At 44.3% G+C, this 23,042-nt stretch overlaps 1 protein-coding gene across 10 annotated transcripts in view; it reads right to left on the bottom strand.

Moving 5' to 3' along the window:
- The window catches only part of WDFY4 (WDFY family member 4), a 306,252-nt gene that overhangs the window by 281,632 nt on the left and 1,578 nt on the right, over positions 1-23,042 (bottom strand). For 2 of the 10 annotated variants that reach the window (XM_042959974.1, XM_042959976.1), the window contains exon 1: positions 12,682-13,066. The exons of 1 other annotated variant lie outside the window; for it this stretch is intronic. The gene's annotated coding sequence lies outside the window, so the exon portion shown is untranslated. 7 more of the 10 variants (XM_042959972.1, XM_042959973.1, XM_042959968.1 and 4 more) reach the window with 6 other exon arrangements.

Below are 23,042 nucleotides of genomic sequence, written 5' to 3'. Positions count from 1 at the left end.
GCTGGAAACAACCCAACTGTCCGTCAGTAGATGACCAGATAAGGAAAATGTGGTCCATCTGTACAATGGAGTATTTGTCAGCCTCCAAAAGGAGGGAAATTTGGATATATGCTACAACATAAATACACCTTGAGGACATTATTCTGGGTAAAATAAAGCAGCTTAGCAGCATGACAGTGTTGAATAAAGTCCCACAGAACCCCCCACCAGACAGCCTTTCCTGCATACCTTGAATTCATCAGGATTTGCTGAGCATGTCCTGTGGGGCAGGCACAGCATTGGGCTGTACCTTCTTAGAAGCAAGGAGGAGCCAGATTTGGGGGGGGGGGGATGGGTAAAAGATGTGCCCCTCCAACTTGTCTCTGCAGCTGAGAACAAACTCAACAAGGACCGGATACGTAACCATGAACCATGGGCCCTCCGGGAGAAAGAGGTCGTCGGTAACATGTGGAACTGGGAAGTCCCCCTGAGGATGCTGTTCAAAGGTCCCCGCCTGATCTGCACAAACCAAGAGCAGCTAAAGAGCTGGAACAGGATCGTGAGCAGGAAACAAGACCAGTGCAAGCAGACAGGCTCTCTGGAGGGGAGAAGCGTGACTGCGGGCATTACGGGAAACCACGGTGCAGCTGAGTCATGAGGACCAGGAGAATGGGCCAGCACAGACATACTGTTCTAGATAATGAGCAGATCTTGAAGGTTTGGAAGAGAAGAAAAACACAGTAAACACATTTTGGAAATGTTATTCCTGCCTGGCGCGAAGCCAGGCCCAGAACAGGGAGAAACGAGAAGCAGGGAGAGCCAGGAGGCTAACATAGACCCCAGGTGTAGGTGAGGACCACTCTGGTTAGAAGGATCACTTTGGAAACACAGAGGCAAAGGGACGTCTGAGATCATCTGAAGGGATGGAGAACTGCTCGATGAGTTTAGAAAGGGAGCAGTCCTCACCAGCCCAGGCTGCACACCAGAACCACCTAGGGGGACTTGCTCCCCAGAGATTGCCACTTCGTTGGTCTGGGTGGGCCCCAGGCAAGCGTGCTTTCTATAAGGTCTCAGGTGATTTCGACGCATCCCCAGGAGAGGTGACAGGCCTGGGAAGCTGTTGCAAGCCACTGGAAAACATCGTGAAAGCCTCCCAGAGCTGTGCGTGGAGGCCAGACAGCAGCTCCTGGGCTAACCATGAGCTGGGCGGGTGCCAAGAGTTCCAGGGCCCCCAGCAAGCCAGCTCAGGATGTCTGGGAATGGGGCCTCTAAGTCTGGCTGTACAGCAGCCATGATTACCTAGTAAGATAACATCACCACCCTGAACCTAGACTTCTAGGCTGGACCTGTCTCCCTCCATCCCTACCCAGCTCCACGGGCAGACCCAGAGCAGCATCGGACAAATCTGATTCAAATCCTAGCTCTACCTCTCCCGAACTTTCGGCCTTAGTGACTTACAGTCACCGAGCCTCGATGCCTGCACCTGTACAACGGGAACAGTATCTTCTTACAAGGCTGTTGGAAGGGACGCCTGGGTGGCTTGGTCGACTGAGCGTCCAGCTTCAGCTCAGATCATGATCTCACAGTTCACGAGTTCAAGTCCCACATCAGGTTCACTGCTGTCAGCCCAGAGCCTGCTTCGGATCCTCTGTCCCCATCTCTCTGCCCCTTCAATGCTCATTCTCTTTCTCTTTCTCTCTCTCTCAAAAATGAATGAACATTTATAAAAAAAAGAAAGAAAGAAAGAAAGAAAGAAAGAAAGAAAGAAAGAAATGAATTAAGAAAATAAAAGAGTTAAGCAAGTGAACACACGTAAGATCACCTCCAGCGCAGGCTAGATGTGTGCAAAGTGTCTGTTCCTCTTGCCCTGTGCACCCACTCCCATTCTGTGTGTTGCTGCCTTGAGGTTCCTAAAATCTGCCTGCACTTCCTGGAGAAGCCTACATCCAAATAGTCCTCCGTGGGTGTGCTCTGGGACCTCAGTCACTTCTGAGGGTCCAGCCCTGTGGCCAGGGCAAGCTGCCCCCACCCTAGACCTGGTTTCCCTTCTGTACCACCCCCTCCTTGCTTGTCTGCTGAGTGTGTCCAATCTCAGGTTTTCTCACAACAAGGCACTGGTTTGAATGGACAGCAGGACACTAAGTGAGTTAAATCGAGGCCTTGGGGTTCATCCTGGAGAGCACAGAGACAGGGCCAGAGGTGGGGAGCTGGCCATCTTGAAGATAAAGAATGGGGACCAGAAGCAGGAGCGCTGTCCCCAAGAGCCGGCTCCAGGGCAAGTACAAGAGCATGTGCAGAGGGGCTCCTCCTGTGATAAGCATCCCTGTGGGCAATGGCAGGAGTGGGGGGGGGGAGGAAATGTGGGGGGGGGGAGGAAATGTGGGGGAGGGGGACACAGGGTGGTGGGAGGCGCACGGAAACAAGTGGTGTTGGAGGTTCCTTGAGCCTTGACATCCACTTCCAGTGCAAGGACCAGCAGCCACCTGCTGCCCCAAGCCCTCTCCAGTTGACAAGGGTCCCACCTCCTCCATCAGCCAAGGGCTGAGAGTGCCCACAAGCAGAGAACAGCAGAGCCCAGGGCTCTACATCCTGCCTCAAATGCCTCGGTTATTTCCAGAAGTTGAGAAATTCCCCCTGAAGACTAAGATGGAGACCCTGATTGACAGGAACTGGGCAGGTTGCACCTGCCACGGCCCTCAACACTTCCTTTTTCTGATTCCAGTCCAAGCCCTCCTGGCTAGCACACACCTCTGCGGTTTTGGCAACAGCAACAGAATATAGGAACCTGCCGTGTCCTGCAGGAGGGTCCCTGGTTCTGTATCTCACTATGTGTACTGACTTCCACATTGCCAAAAATGGCCAGGGAGCAGTTCCCCTGGCCAGATCCTCAAAGCTTAGCTGTAACTGAGCTGTCACTGTCTGCACAAAGAGCATGGGCCAGTGACAGCACAGGTGACAAGAAGCCCAGCCCCCATAATCGGGAGTCGCTCCATCATGGGAGCGAATCTGTGGCTCGCTGCCCACTAAAACATAGGGTAGTGTTGCTTAAGTACAAATGACCGTAACTGAACGAGCATCTGCTGGCAGTTATCAGTGATGCTCTCTAATCTTAGAAAACTTATAAGGTAGGTATGATTATTCCCATTACATAGATGGGGAAAGCAAGATGCAGAGAAATTGACATTCAGAGAAAATAGCTAGCTTATCTGAAATCAAACTGCTAACAAGCATCAGAATCAGAATAAACATCAGAAGGGCAAACCCAGACTTTTCTGACTTCAAAGCTCTTCATCCCCTTCCACCAATCCAGGTTGGCTTGACACAGTCATCAACGATGGTAAGAATATATCTTGGGGATACCTTGGGCACCAGCTGGAAACTCTAGTAGGAGTCCCCTGGCTGGACTTGCAAAGGTGTTGCTGATCCCTCGTCCAAGGAGGTCTGGGGCCAGGTCTGCCGTGTGGCCCCAGCTCATAGAACAGGACCCTGTGGTCTCACCATCCCCCCAGGTAAAAGTTGATCTCTGGGAACCACAAGGCCAACGGTTGATTAGCCCGGGCACAAGGTGGACACCAGCCAGCCAGCCACTCCTGGGCTGCCACCAGCAGCACGCCCAGCATTAAACACTCACCCTCCAGGCTAAGCCACCAGAACTGCGGCTCTCTACAGCTTTCTCTGTGGGGTGGGACGTTTGATTAGCAAACATGCAAGGAGCGGAACTGTCCCTGGTCCACACCCTAGACCTGACAGCTCACACTCAGGGGTGCAGAAGAACAGCAAGGAAACAGACAGAGTGGGGTAGGTGCTGGACAGGGAGGTGCCTGGCTGTGGGGCACAGCAGAGGCTCCTGGCCCAGTCTGGAGAGGGTCGTGATGGTCTGGGAAGACTTCTCAGAAAAGATGGTCCCCACGACGGGCACTGAGAGATGAGGAGTTGGTGCTCCGGAAGCCAAGCACCCCGGGCAGCATGCATGTTCGGGGAAGACAGTAGAGATTCAAAGAGTCTGGAGCACAGGGAGCAAGGATGGGGAAGGGTATGTGTGGCAAAAGGAACGCCAGTAATGCCCTTGTCATGTTCCATGCAGTTATCCTGGGAGTCGCCGTGGGGTTCTCAGCAGAGAGTGATATGGACCCTGTAATGTGACCCCCTGCTAGATGCTGAGCCTGCCCAGAGGGCTCAGTCCCTGCCCCCAGGTGCTCACAGCCTGAGGAAGGGGGTGGGGGCAGGTAAAGGGATGCCACAATTCAATGCCTGCAATGCACCCTTTATAGCAGGAACCCAGAGTGAAGGGGGTAGAGGAAAGGAGCTGGCAATTCGAGGTGAGAAGGGGGAGGGGGAGGGTAGCAGGTGGTAAGAGAGGTGTCACAGAAGCCAGGGCTTTGGAGAAGGAGCCTGAGTGGAGGCGAAATAAGCCTGTGGACAGGTTAGAGAGAACTGTTCCCTGAGGAAGGACACACAACGGGATGGGAGAGGTGATGTTGGACCGCTAGTGGTTTTGTACCACCGCAAGGAGGAGGGGGTGGGAACAGGGTAGAGATCACATCTCCGGGAGGGGCTGGGTCAAGGTCTCCAGATGCTAGGCTGCCCCCATCCCATTCTTCATCGTCCAATTTCTTGGGAGGAGTGAAACGACCAGGGACTTTGTAGCACCCTTTATACTTCTCAGACCACTTGTTAACGTTCGAGAGATGAAAACTTTTCCAGGATTGGTTAGCTCACACAACCCTTCTGTTTAGCTCATTGAATTTCAAGTATAAAAAGGGGGGCCCCTGGGTGGTTCAGTTGGTTAAGCGTCTGACTTCAGCTCAGGTCATGATCTTCTGGTTTGTGAATTTGAGGCCCGCGTCCAGCTCTGTGCCGACAGCTCAGAGCCTGGAGCCTGTTTCAGATTCTGTGTCTCCCTCTTTCTCTGCCCCTCCCTTGCTCAAGCTCTGCCTCTCTCTCTCAAAAAATAAATAAACATTAAAATTTTTTTTTAATTTCAAGCATACTTTGGTTAGAAAATAAATACAAAAATCGCTATTTAAACTTGTAAACGTATATGGAAGTGTGCATTCCTGACTTGGGAGGAATTAAGCATCTCCTAATTCTCATGGAACTCATTAGTATACTAAAGAATTAATTTTTAATTCTTGTAGATCAAAAAAAAAAAATCGCAAAAAAAGCAAGAGCACAAACTGCCCACATCACCCGTAAAGAAACTTGCTAGTTGTCTTGGGCTCCCTGTCCTCTATCATGCTAGGCAGATCTGGATCCAGAAAACTCTGCTTTTAGGCTCATGCAAAAAAGAGACGTTTTCAGATGCAACTTTGTCCTGTGCTGTTTCTTCACCAAAATGCAGAGGAAATGCATTACTGGCAGTCAGGAAGCAGGGGTGTTAGGCCCCTCTGTGACTGACTTCCCCACCTGTCACATAAAGCACCTGGAATAATGCTCCTTAAGGGTCTGTCCACCGATGAAGGTTTACTTTTCAAATTAGTTTCATGTTCAGAGCCTTCACATTTCTCTTTTGAGACCCGGATACGTGTTTAACCAGAACGAGTCTCCTACAAGCTAGTGAATTTCCGGACGTGTCAGGAATAATTTCTTACCTAGACCTAATTCTTCTACATGCACAGGAAATGGGAAAATGGCTCTGGGAGGGTGAGCCCACTGCTGCTTCGTCTCTCTTCCCACCTTGCCATGGCAGGCCTCTCTGCCTCTGGTCTCCCCAACGTCTCCCACTTACCCCACAGTGTCAGACTGAGGAGCACAGCCCCATCACATCAGTCCCTTGCTCAACTGTGTTCAGTGGTTCCTCATGTTCTCAAGGAACACTCTCAAGCTCTTGGCCCTCAATGATATGTCCCAACATCCTTCCTTGACTGATTGCCCACTGCACTCCCAATGAGGTCTGGCCAAATGAACTGTTCACTCATCATCTGATCCTTTGCCTTTACTCAGGAGTCTCTCCCTGGGATGCCCCTCCCTCAGCTCCACATAACCCAATCTTGCCACCTTCCATGCTTCCTTGGCCAGGCATTTCTTCCTTGCCCCAACCAAGAAATAACCCCCTTCTCTCCAACTTCCAAACTCCTGCCACCACCCAGCCATCCTGTGATTAAAAAGTAGTCACAACACTTTGCATCCATCAATGCTACATCCCTACTACAAGATCTCATTTAGTAATTACACCCCGGTGTTCGGGGTTATGATCATCTCCAGGTGCAGGTGGAAGGAGGAGCCCAGGAGTGAAAGTGGACAGACACGGTGTGTGGACTCAAGCAGAATAAAAGTGAGCACTTGGGAATTCCCAAATTTATCATTACCTGCTGCCTGTAGTAACCACGGCACCCCTCACTTTCTTCCTTGCGAGATCATTACTCTTGAATACGCTTCACCTTTCTCATTCCTGCATTTCCTCAATTCTAAGTTTCCACCAGCTATAAAATGCTGGTAGGACCAGTAATTATGTAATTACTTTGAGACGGAGGGGATAATCACATTAAATACACAGGTCAAAACTGAGACTATTCAGACACTTCAAATTGTGCAAGGGAAGAAGTGTTTCTCGGAACCAAGGTGATATTTTAGATGCGAGATTCTGAGAGAGATCCCTTCCCCCATGCAGCAGCGGAATCATTCTCAGAGGTGCCCGCCCCCCTCCATTAATTTACGGAACTAAATGTTTCCTGGAGGTATGTGAAAGGAAAAGCTAAAACTTACAAGATTCTGTATTCTGATTGCAGAGTGCTGCCCCTGCTTTGTTTGGTTTTTCCCGTTTCATTATCAGGACTTTGGCCCATCCGCATCTCCTGGCTCTCTTCTCACCCTTCGCCTTCTTCAAAGAGGTGGCGGTCCTTCCCCACCCCCACCAGGGCAGTTGCTGCGCATGCGCTGGATGCATTGCAGAAAATAGGAGCCTCAGGCACCTGTGGAGGAGGCGGGACGACCCCCCCAGCCCCACCCCAGTAAAAGAAATGCATTATTTGGGCAGAAACACAGAAACGGAGCTGCAGGGTGGTTGCGCCCTGCCCTTAGTACATGCATGTCCCAGCCAGCTGCTTTCTGCACTTGGGGCCCCTCGCTCCTTGATCTGGTCCACACCCAAAAAGAGTCGTAGGAGGAAGCCTGTGGGGGATCACTGTAGCATGCTCGGACCTCACTAAGTCCTGATAGGCTCTGACCAACCTCATAACACAGTTTCTTCATGTGTACATACTTTTATTCATCTTTGCCTATCTCTTCATATTTTGTGCCTATCCTTTAAACTGTTATCCGGGTGCTACTTGGGCAATTTTCTTCTTATTATTATGTTAAAAACACAAAACTCAACAAGTATTTCCTCTTTTTTGCATACTATATTTCACTTGGAAGCATATTTTATTTATAACTGATGTATAGACATTTTCATTGTATCAGTTGTCCATCATCATATCATAAACATAGTCTGTGTTGCCTTTACCCTTAAATTATCCATTTAATGACCAAGAATCATGCTCTCGGTGGATTGCCCGTAATTGACTCTCTTCATTCCCTAATAATGGAATGCCCTGAGCCCATTGTTATAGGCAATGATGGGATAAAAAGGATTCCCAGGCAATCTTTTTGTTTGCTGTGAATCATTTGCAAATGGGGAAGAGCAGTTTTCACACTTCTGCCCAAAGTTCACTATTCCTTACCAGAAGTGTTTCCTCAGTTCACAGTGAGGGTGGTGCCTAATTCAAAGTGCAAGGGCTTTATTTTATTTTTAATTTTTTTTTTTTTTTTTTTTTTTTTTTTTTTGAGAGAGAGAGAGACAGAGAACTAGCAGGGAAGGGGCGGAGAGAGAGAGGGAGACACGGAATCTGAAGTAGGCTCCAGGCTCTGAGCTGTCAGCACAGAGCCGGATGTGGGGCTCAAACTCACGAATGTGAGATCATGACCTGAGCTGAAGTCAGACGCTTAACTGACTGAGCCACCCAGGTGCCCCAAAGAGCAAGGGCTTTCAATTCAAATCTCAGCTGAGTCTCTTACTGTCTGAGAGGGAGGGACCTCTGAGCTTCCATTTTCCCATCTGTAAAATGGGAGTAATGAAACTGATCTCACTTGGGGGATGAAATATGGGACTAATTCCAGTGCTCTGCCCAGTGTCTGGTTTACTGTAAGTACGAAATCTATTCTTCTTACCCTTCATCCTTCCTTTCTCCCTGGATTATCTGGGCCAAGTAGCTTTTCACTTCTCTAACTTCCATCCTTCTTGAACTGTGTTTCCCACAAAAGCCTCTGGCCGTAAAACACGAAGTACCTCTGAAGGGCACTGCCCAGAAGAAGTACAAAGCCAGCCACATATTCAAGCCACATGTGTAATGTAAAATAGTCTTGGTGGCCACATTTAAAAAGTAAAAGTAAAGAGCATAATTAAGCCATTTATTCAAATATACTTTTAAAATATATTTTATTTAATCCAATATATCCAAAATAATATCATTTCAATATGCAATCAATATTTTTAAGTATTAAGTAAATATTTCCCATTTCTTTTTGTTATTTGTAACATCTTTGATACCTGATGTACATACTAAACTTACAGCCCATCTCAGTTCAGACTGACCATATCTCAGATATGATTAGAAGCTTCTGTATTGGGTTGCACGGATCTAGACTTAGAGACTTAAGCTTCTTTTTTTTTTTTTTTTTTTTTGAGACTTAAGCTTCTAACAGGTGTGCAGATGCTTCAAATGGGGCCATCAGCCAAGGGCTTCGGAGTGTTGCCTTGGAAACATCATTACAGGTGCAAAATGCCCACGCATTTTGATGGTTTGCATAAGAAATGGAGACAACAAAGGCAAGTCCCCACTGGTAAATTAATAAATAAATGTAAATAAATAAATTCTAAAAAGTTCTAGAGTGTGACTCAAGAACTCTGAGGGGCTCATCCTTCCTTCTTTCCCTCCTGCGCAAGATATCTCCCCTAGAACCCCAAGAAGACCAAGCTGTCTTGCTTTTCAACTATGAATCAGATGGGGACAGGGGGTGCCAAGACTTCATTTCTCCACTTGACGTCTAATACACATCTCCACTTTTATTTGTTCAAACCTATATTCTGGAATAACCGCCACCTTGCAAATATGTTCCTTCTGCCCCTGACCTAGCTCAAGATCTGACAATTCCATTCTCCCTATTGCCCTCAAGTCATCTTCAACTTCTCTATCCCACACACTACACTTAAAATATCATCAAATCCCACACTCAAAAAGTATCCAGAACTCACCACTCTGACCACCTCTCATTATCTTTACTATCCCTTTGGGGGGAGCCACCAATACCTCGAGCCTGAATTAGTACAACAGCCATGTAACGGATGGTCTTGCTTGTTCCTTTGCTGCCCATAAAGCAGCTAAAATGATTCTTCTTTAAAATGCAAGCATACATCAGTGAGTCAAAAATATGTATTTTTAGTCACCATTAAAACGATAGAAAAATATATACACCACTTAGGAATAACTCTAGACAAAATATGCACTATTTTATAAAGAAAGTTATAAAATTTTATCAAATATTTTAAAGAAAATTTTATTCAAATATTCTAAAGACTATTTGTCATCTAAACAAATGAGCATACAAACCATGTTCATGAATTGGAAGCGTCATTTTCATAAAGATATTGTATCTCTCTGAATGGTATTTTCAACCAATCCTGAACATAGGTTTTTGTTGAATCTGATAAACTGTTTGTAAAATCATGTGAAGAAAGAATGTACCAAGAATGTCAAGACAGAATGGAAGAAGAAGAAAAAAAATAACAAGACTCTTTTCAGATATCAAAATTCATTGTAAGCCTAGAGTTAATCATATCATATAGTATTGGCAAAGGGATCAACAAATGGACAGAACAGAGAGCCCAGAAACAGACCTGCATATACGTGACAACTTGATTTATAACGGAGCTGGTGTAGATCAGTGACTAAAGAATGGCCTTTTAATTAATAGAGCTAAAGACTCTTGGTTATCCATATGGGAAAAAAACAAAACAAAATGTAAAAAATCATTTTTGATGGGACAAAACACTTAAATGTGAAAGGCAAAATTATAAACAAAAAATGTAAGAGTAATTTTATGACTTCGTGACGGAGGCGAATTTCTTAAATAGCACACATGTATATCATAAAAGAACATATGGATAAATGAAGCTCATTTGAAATTAAGAAATTTGGTCAGTAATAGAAATTGCAAAGAATGTATGGAGACAAGGCACAAGCAATGGAAAAATATTTACAATATACATTTACAACAAAGGATTAATATCCAGATATGTATTAAATTATGGAAAATCAACAGGGTAGAATACAGATGGCCCCAAAGAGAAGTGGGCCAAAGATCTGAACATGAAAAGGAATCCAGAATGGCTAATAGGCATATAAAGAGATACCCAACCTTAGTAATTCAGGAAGTGCAAATTAAAAACACAGATGGATTTAAAAATAAATAAATAAATAAATAAATAAATAAATAAATAAATAAAATAAAAATAAAAAAACACAGATGGATTTTCATTTTCACTAGATTGGCAAAAATTAAAACTCCAGCCATATCAGATGCTGGTGAAGATGTGGGAACAACAGAAACTTTAACATATTGCTCATGGGTGGGTAAAATGAAGCAATTGGTTTAGAAAGCATTTTGGTACCATCCAGTAAGGGTGAAGGTATGTAAAATCCATGACCCACCAATTCTACTTTTAGGGGACATACCTTAGGGAAGTCTTGCACACATACTCTGGGATATATGTACAAGCAGAGCCCTAGCAGTACTCACAAATCCTGAGTGCCTAGCAGCTTGTGATAGAAAAACAAAACCAAAAACCAAAAACCAAAAAAAAAAAAAAAAAAAAAAAAAAAAAATTCCAAGTGCCCATCAGCATTAACTCAGGGAAGTATATTGAGATATATTTATATAGAACAGAATAATATGAAGGAATTCCAGAAACAAAATTGGGAGCAAGCGAGGCAAGTCTTAAAAAAATATTTAATTCCTATTTGCAAAGTTCAAAAACATGCAAAACTAACACGTATTTAGCAATTTAAATATATGAGCTAAAACGATAGAGAAAAGCAAGGGAACAACAAGCCCTGAAATCTGGGAAACCACGTTCTCTGATAAGAGAGAAAGGACAAGCCTGTGAAGGACCTCAAAGATGCTGATGCTATTTTTTTTTTATTTTTTTTACATGTATTTATTCACTTTGAGACAGAGAGAAGAGCACAGAGAAAAGCAGAGAGAAGGAGAGAGAATCCCAAGCAGGGTCCACACTGTTAGCCCAGAGCCTGATATGGGGCCTGAACCCACGAACCGTGAGATCATGACCTGAGCCTAAATTGAGAGTCAGACACTTAACCGACTGAGCCACCCAGACGCCCCTGATGCTGATGATCTTTAAAGAACACACTTAGGTGATACTTCTCATACCCTATACACTGTTTCTGAATTTTCTTTTCTATAAACTCAACATGTAGAAACTCACTAAGTCTAAGGGGGTACAGCCCAAGACCTCACACTGAACAGGAAGGCCGTCCTTACCTCTCTGGCTGAGTCGCCTGGCCTGCGCCTCACGGCTCTCTGCCCCACTGGCCTCCACCAGGCCCCCTGCACTGCACTTTGACGTCCTTTCTCCATTCCCCTGCCAAAAATATTTCTCAAAAACCACAGAGCTCAGACTCTCCCTTCCTTCAGGTCTCCGCCCAGAAGGCATGCACATTCTGGGCCTCCTGACCCCCTACTCCCAGGCCTCTGCATTCCATCCCACTTCAGCCCATCACGCCAAGTACAACTGCCCCCGTCCACTGGCCCTGATGCCTTTAACAGTGCCTGGCAGGAAATGGCTCTCCATAAGTATTTCTTGAAATCTCTCAAATAATTAAATGGATGATTATGCAGAAAATCATGTCAGCATCGAAGCTTCCTTGGAAAGAGTAATACATGAAATCCTTAGTTGCTGCATTAGCTCCTCCTGGCTTCCCAGAAGCTGGGACAAAGGATTGGTTCAGTGTTCTGTAAGGTCTGATTTCAGGAGGAGAGAAAAGCAAATTCTCTGTGAGCCAGGTGGTCCGGCTTAATCAGTTGCTGTTTCTAAGGTTTGATGTGGTAATTCACATGAGGAGAGGGAGGCCGGAAGAGGCACCTACTTACCAGACCCCCGGGGAATGACCACAGGACCAGGACAAAGCTAGCTCTCTTGGTGACCAGGCTGGAGTGGCCCACAATTCTCAGCACCCTTCAGAGGCCTGTGCAGGGGGCCGGGCAGAGGAGTCTCACGGTCAGCCGCCCTTCCCCATCCCTGGGAATTAGCACAGACAGGCTCACATCCAGCCTGCCCCTGGGGTGGCGGGTCACCTTCCTTAGCAGAACTGTGAGAAAGGGCTTGACCTGCGGTCAGAGGATGAGGAATGGAGCTGGAGCCCAGCCTGGCTCAGCACACTCCAACAGTGACAGACACCCCAGCAGACCCCGGCATCAGAACGGCCCTGCACCGCGCCCCCCCTCCCCCGCCCCCGCCACCACACACTTCCTGCTTATCAGCTCGCCTCTTCTCCCACATCCACACACCCAGATCAGGCACCGGCAGTCACAAGTGTTCCAATGCTGAGCTTTCCAGCAGGCGGCCAGTAGGCCCCACCCTGACCAACAGGACCTCCATGCCCATCTCCGGCCTGGCCCAGTGTGGCTGAGAGCAAGATCACCTACCCAGAGGTGTGGCGGTCAAGGCCTGCAGAATTCAGGTGGCATGGGTGCCCCCGTACTGGGCCACAGCCCCTCAGGCCTGGGGGAAGAGGGCTCGGCCAGCATTGTTAGTCTCCAACAGCGTTTCACTATGAATCACTCAAGCTGCGTTTCTGCTCATTTCCTGGAGAAAGCAGAAGTGAAGAGTCAGCAGATGCCTGTTGTCCCCATTACCCAGACGGCGACAGAACTGCCTGGGTTCTGGTGGGTGACTCGGGCCCTGCAGAAAGGCCCCTTAGGGGAGTATGCTCAGAGGTCAAGCAGTGCTGGCCACGGCCAAGCACAAAGAGGCACAGCTAGTGAATAGTGGATACAGAATTTAGCCTTGTGTTATTCGGCTGGACTTTCCCGTTGTTTCTTGATCCCACCTATCCTCTCTGAGCCTTTGGTAAAATACAGATAATAATGGTGTTTAGGTGAATTTGGTTACAGAGGTGTCTAAAGTGCAGCCATGGACAGTGCCTGGGTTCATCAGTCTCCTCTCTGTCAGGCCCGGAGAGAGCTCCTCACGTGGATTTCTTCCTCCCCCATCCTAAGCCCTGAGTTTTACCACTGATCCAGGGAGTCCCCCAAGGTCGGATGGTCAACTGTGGGTGACACTAATGATGATGAAAGAAAAGTTTGTTTTATTTTTTTTTTGAAATACAATTTTAAATAATGGGATGAAGTTCTCTGAAACTCAGCATCGACACTCTCTTTCCTTGGGGTGCGTGGGTCCAACTCTTGATTTTGGCTCAGGCCGTGCTCTCTCGGTTCATGGGTTCGAGCACCCACCCCCCCACCCCCGGACGTCAGGCTCTGCCCTGACAGCGTGGTGCCCACTTGGAGCTCTCTCTCTCTCCTTCTCTTTCTGCCCCTCCTCTGCTCGTGTTCTCTCTTTCTCAAAATAAATAAATAAACTTAAAAAAGAAAAGAAAAAGTTCCCTTTACTGTACATCTATTAGGCTGAGCCATTTCACATTGTCTTTTCATAACACCCCCGTGTAGCATCAGCTAGCTCGTCACCGTGTTCAGTTCACAACCCAACTGACCGTTTATAAGTAACTATGAGCAAGAGACAACATCCTTTGCTGGGGAGGCAAAAAAGCCCTGGGATTGGTCCAAAAACGAAAACACAGTTATAACGAAGCCTCCACTCTTGCCAGTGAAAAGTTGCCAGTAGACAGCAGCCAAAATAGGAGACGTGTCCAGCTGCAGACCCAGGCATCATGTCCCCGCTGACCCCAGGCCCCTTCCCCAGCAGGACGGAGAGGTCCTAGCATCCTTGCTCGAGCTTTCATTTCTCATCCCATCCACGGGTACCCAGAAAGCTACGGTGGAAGCTGGAAGCATGGAACCACAGGCAGGACACCTTGGGTCACCCTGAGACACTCAACAGTGTGTGCAGCAGCACAAGAATCATCTTGTCGGGCCAGAATGGGCTCCACTTTTTTTTAAGTGACAAATTAAAATCAATGGTTCTACTATTTCCAACATCTGTGATGCTATATAGTATGCACCATTATGGGCAAAGAAACATTCATCTTCTTGGCAGCTGGGACAAGACTCTTCCCAAGGGAAAGACCTGCTTTTGGCAACTAAAGATGATAGGTTGCCAGAGGCTGGGCTCCTGGGTTGAAAATCTCAGGTGAAAATATCAGGTATACAAAGACAATGAATATCTTTACGTCGTTTCTTATTTGTGGCATGAAGCTACTGTGATGTGCTAAGGAACAAATCAAGTAACATTTGCAAGTGGGTCTTGAAACACTAGAAAGAGCTACACAAGAATGAGTTGTTATTATTGAGAAACCTGTCCGTGCTCAGACACTGGGGCAGCCAGGGCAGCTATGAACGGCTCATGTAGATGTGTATTTTCATTGAAGGGAAATGTGAGATTCTGTGATTTTTTTAAATGTCCAAAAATAGCAATTATACTTCTGCTTCCATTTATGACAACATAACTGTTACAGAACATATCCTCCCATTGAAAGTAACTCTAAATGTGTAAGACAACGGTTTTCATGTATTGAATAGCAGGCTGACTAACACTATGATCCTTGAAGGGAGAGAAACCCAGGGGAGCCCCACAGTTGTCCTGGCTTTCTTCCTATGGCTACTTTCTGATAAGGTGCAGGAAAGTGGAGGCCCAGGGGCAGTAATCTCCCTGGACTGAAAATGTGTAAGAGGAAAGGAACTAGAATTTTCAGGGCAGAATCCTAAGAAGAATGTGTTTTGTGGGAACTCATTGTGTGTGTCCTTGGCCAAGGCTTGCCCGTGCATGTGTGGGGTAAGACTCCAAAAGACCTAGCAGAGATCACCTGCCTCAGCACTGAGAACTAAATGGAGATAACGGAGACTGGGCAGCGCTATGAATGTTAGTTACATCCCATCCAGACTGAAAAGACTTCACTGCACATTTTGAGAATTCATCTTATACTCCAGAAAGGCCACACAGAAAAGTAAAAACTGCACACAAGAGTAGGAGCCATGAACTAGGAACAAGCTCAAAACTGAAACAGAAAATCCCTGGGGACTCTGAGTGGTTCAATCGGTTAAGCATCTGACTCTTTTTTTTTTTTTTAATTTTCTTTAACGTTTATTTATTTTTGAGACAGAGAGAGAGCATGAACAGGGGAGGGTCAGAGAAAGAGGGAGACACAGAATCTGAAACAGGCTCCAGGCTCTGAGCTGTCAGCACAGAGCCCGACGCGGGGCTCCAACCCACGGACCGCGAGATCATGACCTGAGCCGAAGTCGGACGCTCAACCGACTGAGCCACCCAGGAGCCCCTGCATCTGACTCTTGATTTCGGCTCACGTCATGATCTCACAGTTGTGAGATGAGCCCCGCATCTGGCTCTGCACTAAGCATGGAGCCTGCCTAAAATTCTCTCTCTCTCCCTCTGCTCCTCTCCCCTGCTTGCATTCTCTCTCTCTCTCTAAAAAAAGAAAAGAAAAGAAAAGAAAAAAAGAAAGAGAAAAAGAAAGAAATAGAAAATCCCAAACAAATAATACAAGCAAGCCTGGCAGAACCAAAAAGATATTCCAGTAAATGAACTGCCAACTAGAGCAAAATTCATGATGCTTTGATGGAAGAAAACATAATGCAGCATCCCTTCAATGTAGCATCCACATTCTCTGGCATACAGCTACAATTAGTAGAAATCTGGAGAAACAGAAAAATGTGACCTATAACGAGAAAAATAACCATCAATAGGAACAGTCCCCAAGATGAACCTAATGTTGCAAGTATCACCCCAGGACTTTAAAGCAGCTATTAGAAATATATTCAAGGACTTAAAGGAAAAGATAGTCATAATAATTGCGAGGTAGGACATTTCAGCATATAAATGGAAAATATAAGAAGATTGCAATGAAGAATATCCAGTGGAAAAAAAGAGTCTCTTCCACAAATGGCATTGAGAACGCTGGTCAGCTACATACGAAAGAATGAAACTGGACCACTTTCTTCCACTATCACTATACACAGAAATAAATTCAAAATGGATGAAAGACCTAAATGTGTGGCAGGAAACCATAAAAATCCTTGAAGAGAAGGTTAAGCGCCCACCTCTTGGTTTTGCCTCAGGTCATGATCTCATGGTTCATGAGTTCAAGCCCCACGTCAGGCTCTGCACTGAGACCATGGAGCCTGCTTTGGATTCTCTCTCTCTCTCTCTCTCTCTCTCTCTGCCCCACCCTGGCTCTTCCTCTCACTTTCAAAATAAATAAATAAACATTAAAAAACATCCTTAAAGAGAGCACAGGCAGTAAGGTTTCTGGCATTGGCCATAGCAACATTTTTCTAGGTATGTCTCCTGAGGCAAGGGAAATAAAAGTAAAAATAAACTGTTAGGAGCTTCTACACAGCAAAGGAAGCAATCAACAAAACTAAAAGGCAACCTACTGCATGGAAGGAGATATTTGCAAATGACATATCCAATAAAATGTTACTATCCAAAATATGTAAAGAACTTATACAAATCAAGACCCAAAAAACAAATAATCCAATTAAAAATGGACAGAAAAATGAACAGACATTTCTCCAAAGAAGACATTCATATGGCCAACAGACACATGAGAGGTGCTCAACATTCCTCATCATCAGGGAAATACACATCAAAACTATAATGAGCTATCACCTCATGCGTATCAGAATAACTAAAATCAAAAACACAATAAACAGCAACTGTTGGCGAGGATGTGGAGAAAAAGGAACTTTCTTGAACTATTGGCGGGAATGCAAACAGGAACAGCCACTGTGGAAAAGCATGGAGAGTCCTCAAAATGTTAAAAATAGCCTGGATCCAATAATCACGCTACTGGCTATTTAACCAAAAAATACAAAAACACTAATTCAAAGGGATGCATATACCCCTATATGTATAGCAGCATTATTGACAATAGTCAAATTATGGAAGCAGCCCAAGTATTCATCAAGAGACGAATGGATAAAGAAGATGTGGTATATATATATACAATGAAATGTCATTCAGCCATAACTGTGGGGAATAGCTAGGAATTCCCAGAGGTTGCACCAATAGGTTAACAAGGCATAAAGAAATAGAAAGCCACAGGATGAACACATCCAAGATTAGGTAACTAGATTAGGTAATCAAGGCAAAGGCCCCCAGTATAGGACAAAGATATACGAACAGAGAGGCCTCAGGATGAAAACATCAAAAATGAGGTAAAGAAGATTAGGTATTCAGGGCGGAAACGCCCCCCAACTTAGTACAATAGCAGAAAGCTGCTTTCACAGGAAGGACCAAAATAGGTAAACAGTAAACAGGGCTTTTGACTGCAGCAGGGTGAAGTTGCCCAGAGTGGGGCTAATTAGCAAAAGAAAGGTGCTTTGTTGACCCCGAGGTAGCCTGCTCTGTCTGTCTTGTGCCCTAAGCTAGCTAAGTTAAGCAGACTTGGTGCTTCATGTGTGCTGTAAACAAACATCTGCCCAGCACCAGGACTTTGTTTTGTATTGACCCAAACCCCTAACACTGCATATCTTCAAAACCCCCTTTCCCTCACGCCTGTGAATTAATGTTCACGGTATCATTGTCTCTTTGTGCACGTCCATCATGCTTGTAAGCCTTCTGATCCTAATAAAAATGGAGCAAGGACCTTTACTCAGGGCTCTTGTCTCCTCCCAGACATTAGCCTCTCTCGCATTTTAATCCTGCGTCCGCTCTCCTGCTGGACAAGAGGGAACTCCGGACCCAGAGTCTATGACACATAACAATGAATGAAATCTTGCGATTTGCAATGACGTCTATGAAGCTAGACATTATAACACTAAGTGAAATAAGTTAGTCAGAGAAAGACAAATATATGATTTCACTCATATATGGAATTTAAGAAACAAAACAAGCAAGCAAAAGAAAAGAGAGAGAGAGACAAGCCAAGAAATAGACTCTTATTTTTTAAACTTTTTAAATGTTTTTATTTATTTTTGAGAGAGGGAGAGCATGAGCGGGGGAGGGGCAGAGAGAGAGGGAGACACAGAATCTGAAGCAGGTTCCAGGCTCTGAGCTGTGTGCACAGAGGCTGACGTGGGTCTGGAGCTCACGAACCAGGAGATCATGACCTGAGCCGAGGTCGGAAGCTTAATGGACTGAGCCATGCAGGTGCCCCCAAGAAGCAGACTCTTAACTATAAAGAAGAAACTGCTAGTTACCAGAGTGGAGGTGGGCAAGAGGACGGGAGGAATAGAGAGGATGAAGGAGTGCACTCGTCCTGATGAGCACTGGGTATTGTAAGGAATAACTGAATCACTATCTTGTACACACGAAACTAATATAAGACTGTATGTGTTAAATAATAAAATAAAATAACAGAAGGACAAAAATGGAAATTTTAGAACCAGAAAGTATATTTGAAATGAAAATTTGGGCCAATAGCAGAATAATGGTTGCAAAAAAAATTAATGAAATTTAAGACCAATCTATAGAAATGATTCGATTTGAAAGAGAGAGGAGAAAAGATTGGAGAAAAATAAAAATGCACTCAGTTGCCTTTGGGATAATATTAAATAGTATAATATATGTGTAACTGAAGTCCCAGAGGGAAAGAAGGGAGAGAAGAGAGTAGAAAAAATATGTGAAGAAATAATGTTTGAAATGTCCCAAGTTTATTGAAAAGAAACAAATTGCAGGTACAATAGGCTTAGTAAACCCCAAGCATGACAAAGCGGAAAGAAAACCACCTTTAGGCATGTCGTAGTCAGACTTCTAATGATGAAAAACAAAAAATTATTTTGGGGTGCCTGGGTGGCTTGGTCAGTTAAGCATCCAACTCTTGATCTCAACTCAGGTCTTGATCTCCAGATCTTGAGTTCAAGCCCCACATTGGGCTCCATGTTGGGCATGGAGCCTACTGAAAAAAAAAAAGATTATCTTTAAAAACAGAGAAAAATAGTATTCCATATGGGGGAACACCACTTCAGGCAGATGTTTTGTCAGAAAAAAAATGGGAGTCATAAGACAATGGAAAAATATCTCTAGCATGTTAAAAGAATAGCAATTATTAACTCATAACTCAAGTTAATAAAATCCTTGAAAAAACGAGGATAAAATAAAGTTATTTTCAGATTACTGACACCTCAAATCACTCATCTCCAGAAGACTTGTACTACAAGAAATTCTCTTTTTTTTTTTTTTTACTGGTTATTTTATTTTTGAGAGAGAGAGAGCAAGGGAGAGGCAGAAAGACAGGGGACAGGGGATCCAAAGTAGGCTCTGTGCTGACAGCAGAGAGCGTGGTGTGGGTCTTGAACTCACCCACTGTGAGATCATGACTTGAGCTGAAGTTGGACCCTTAACCGACTGAGCCCCCCAGATGCCCCTACAAGAAATTCTAAAGGAGGTTTTGGAGCCTAAGGGAAAAGACACCAGATGGAAATGTGGATCTACAGAAAGCAAAGAAGAGTACTGGTAATGGCAAATATAATCAAACGATTTACTTTTTCTTGTCTTAATTTCTTTAAAACATTAGGACCGTTTATAACAACAAAAAAATGTAACACTGTACTTTGGAGTGTATTCCGTACATGCATGAAATATATGGCAGCAATCCCACAAAAGATGACTGAGTAAATAGAAACATACTGTTGCAAGCTTCTCCCATTTTACGTGACATAGTGGTTTATTAACTCTGAGTAATAACAAACTTGTGGCAAGTAAAGGATCCATATTTTATTTATAGCTTTGCGACCAAGATACCAGGAAAGTCAATGCTCAGTTCTAATCAGCAAACACACTGAGCGTCTATTCTGTGCCAGATGCCAGTTAGACTCTGGAGAAACAGGTGAGTAAGGGAAGCTTCTGTTGAGGTTATTTCCTACAACACTTATTCAAGTGGGAGGGTGGTTCTCCTTCAGATTGTGGTTCTGGAACACAATGGTCCAGAACTTGGTCCTTTAAAGTCTTGTTGTCATCTGCACCCAATCAGCAAAACAGGAGGGCGAATAGACAAAGCACATCTCTGCTCACAAAAGCCCAGCCTGTAAGTGGCATGCCCACTTGGGCTAGAATTCCATTGTAATTTCATGGCCACAGCTAATGGCGAGGAAGGCTGGGAAGTACAATTCAGCCATGTGCCGGCCTTAATCCTGTTATTAGGAGAGCATACATTTTGGTAGGCTATCAGTCTCTACCATACTCTCTTCAGAGAGCTTATGATCTACACTGAGGACAATAAAGAAAAAGGTTGATAATATTTTCCTGACTCTTAAAATAAATCATGTTAATTTTATACACGATGCAAAAAAAAAGCATAAAGAATACAGAATAAAATGAAAATCATTAATATCCTAAATACCATAACCCACAAATCAATAACCCATGTGAGAATAACATTTCATTTTTTCCTGTTTACCAAAATATATTTCTTTCATCTTAATTTCTTTCTTAAATTTAAAATCATGCCATAAATTCTGCTTCATTACATGTTGGGAATTTTGTTTTTCGCTTAATTCATCATAAACGACTGTCCCATGTTGTTATTATAATGCATTTTTTACATGAAATTGGAATCAAGAAGAAGGAAGGCTGTTTATACAGCAATGGGACATTTTCTTAAACCTAAAGAGAAAGCCACATCCTGAAACCTTCACATTCCCTGTGAGGATTAGGATAAATTGCAGAAAAAGAGAGGGAATGCAACCAGCAGGCCGTACTTTCTTAGAGGTGGAGAACATGAGTTCTGGTGTAACTGGGAAATAATTCCACCAGACACCTGGAGCCTGAAGGAGTAATGATGAATGCCGTCGGTGACAGGAGGAGACGTGGAGAGGGACAGGCCACCGGAATGCTATAGATGGCCAAATACATTTTTTAATTGGCAAAAGCAGCTGGAAGGTAGAACTGACAACTCCACGTGGGCATTTTGACACGACACTCAGCAGGAGCCCACTGAGAAGATAAAGAACCAGAAGCTGTCATTTAGTCAAACTTGGGCCATCCAACCCACTTCAACCAGCATGATGATTTCCCAGGACCGAGTCCTAAGCTGGGTTCTGCAGGCACAAATAATAGAGAAGAATGTCTTCCTCATGGAGCTTTAAACCCAAGAACAAGTCCTTTAGGTTTAGCTCATATGTTTTTGGTGGAGGAGAAGATATAGGCGTCACTAAGGATGTGATCTTCAGTAAGACACTAGTCAAAATCTCTTACGATCTCCACTTCCATTTATCTCACAGCTGTCTCCTCGACACCGCCATATGCCTGATACTGTGCAAGATGCCTGGGGGGTGATAAGATCCGGTCTGTCTTTGGGAAATTCACAGACATCACACACACCATGCACAGCCACACACCTGTCATGCCCAAACGGTTTTATTTTAGGGAAGTAGGAATAAACAGCCGAAAGTTCACTTTAACACTGAGTGCCTTTATGCTCTGTCACCACGGATGTGGTGTTGACAGAAATTTGGTCTTCCCTAAAGAGGCTCGGCTTTGGGGGAGATCTCATGAGACCAGAGAGAGGCTATCAGTGAGGAGCAGGCTTAGCAGGGGAATGGAGTGTGGTTTCTGGCAGTAAGGAAGGTGAGGGGATGTTTTGAAAAAAGATGCATGGGAAACAGAGCTTTTTCAAGAAGGGGTGCTGGAACAACCTGGATATCCATGATGAAAATACATCATTCTTGACTCCTGCCTCACAACATATATGAGAGAGAGAAAGAAAGAAAGAAAGAAAGAAAGAAAGAAAGAAAGAAAGAAAAAGAGGAAGGAAGGAAGGAAGGAAGGAAGGAAGGAAGGAAGGAAGGAAGGAAAGAAGGGAGGAAGAGAAACAAAAGAAACAAAAACAAACAAAACACAAGATTTCTTAGACTGAAAGAGCTAATGCTATAATGCTCCTTAGAGAAAACATTAAAAAATATCTATGGGCCCTGGGAGTAAGAAAAGGTTTCTTGGACAGGTCACAGAAAACAGTAACCATAAAAGAAAAGATTGAGAAATTAGACTTCATCAAAATTAAAATTTTCTATTTTTTTTTTTTTAGTTTACTTATTTTGAGAGAGGGAAGAGAGAGAGAGGGAGAGAGAACAAGACCAGGGGAGGGACAGAGAGAGAGGGAGAGAGAGAATCCCAAGCAGGCTCCATACTGTCAGTGCAGAGCCCGATGAGAGGCTTAAACTCACGAACCATGAGATCATGACCTGAGCTGAAATCAAGAGTCAGAAACTTAACTAACTGAGCCACCCAGGTGGCTCAAAATTAAAAACTTCTTCTAATCCAAAGGTATTATTAGCAAATGAAAAGGCAAGTCATAGGCTGGGATAAAATATTCACAAAGCATATATCTGACCAAGGAAGGATCCAGAACATATAAAGAACTCCAACAAATCAATAATTAAAAAATATACAACCCAATAAAAAAAATGTAAAAAAGACTTATACAACCAAAAAATGTGTAATATATAAAATATATACATATATGCATGTATATACACAAATATATATATATATATGCACATACATACACACACACACACACACAAATATATACAAATGGCCAAAAGGTGCTCAATATTATTACTTATCAGGTAAGTGGAAATTAAAATCACACTGAGATGCCTCAGCACACCCACTACAATGGCTAAAAAAGATTAATAACACCAGATAGAGAGGATTTGGAGGAACAGGAATGCTGGTAGGAATGTACAATAATACAACTACTTTTGTTAACAGTTTAACAGTATTTTATAAAGTTAAACATACACTTATGTGACCCAGCAATGCATTCCTACCTACCTATCCAAGATAAGTAAAAACACATGTCCACATAAAACCATGCATGAATATTCATAACAGCTTTATGTATGATAGCTAAAACCCAGAAACAACC

Source organism: Panthera tigris, chromosome D2 (assembly GCF_018350195.1).
Source record: "Panthera tigris isolate Pti1 chromosome D2, P.tigris_Pti1_mat1.1, whole genome shotgun sequence".
NCBI classification, from domain to species: domain Eukaryota; kingdom Metazoa; phylum Chordata; class Mammalia; order Carnivora; family Felidae; genus Panthera; species Panthera tigris.
The sequence above is the reverse complement of the archived record's forward strand: the minus strand, read 5'-3'. Positions and strand labels throughout refer to the sequence as shown.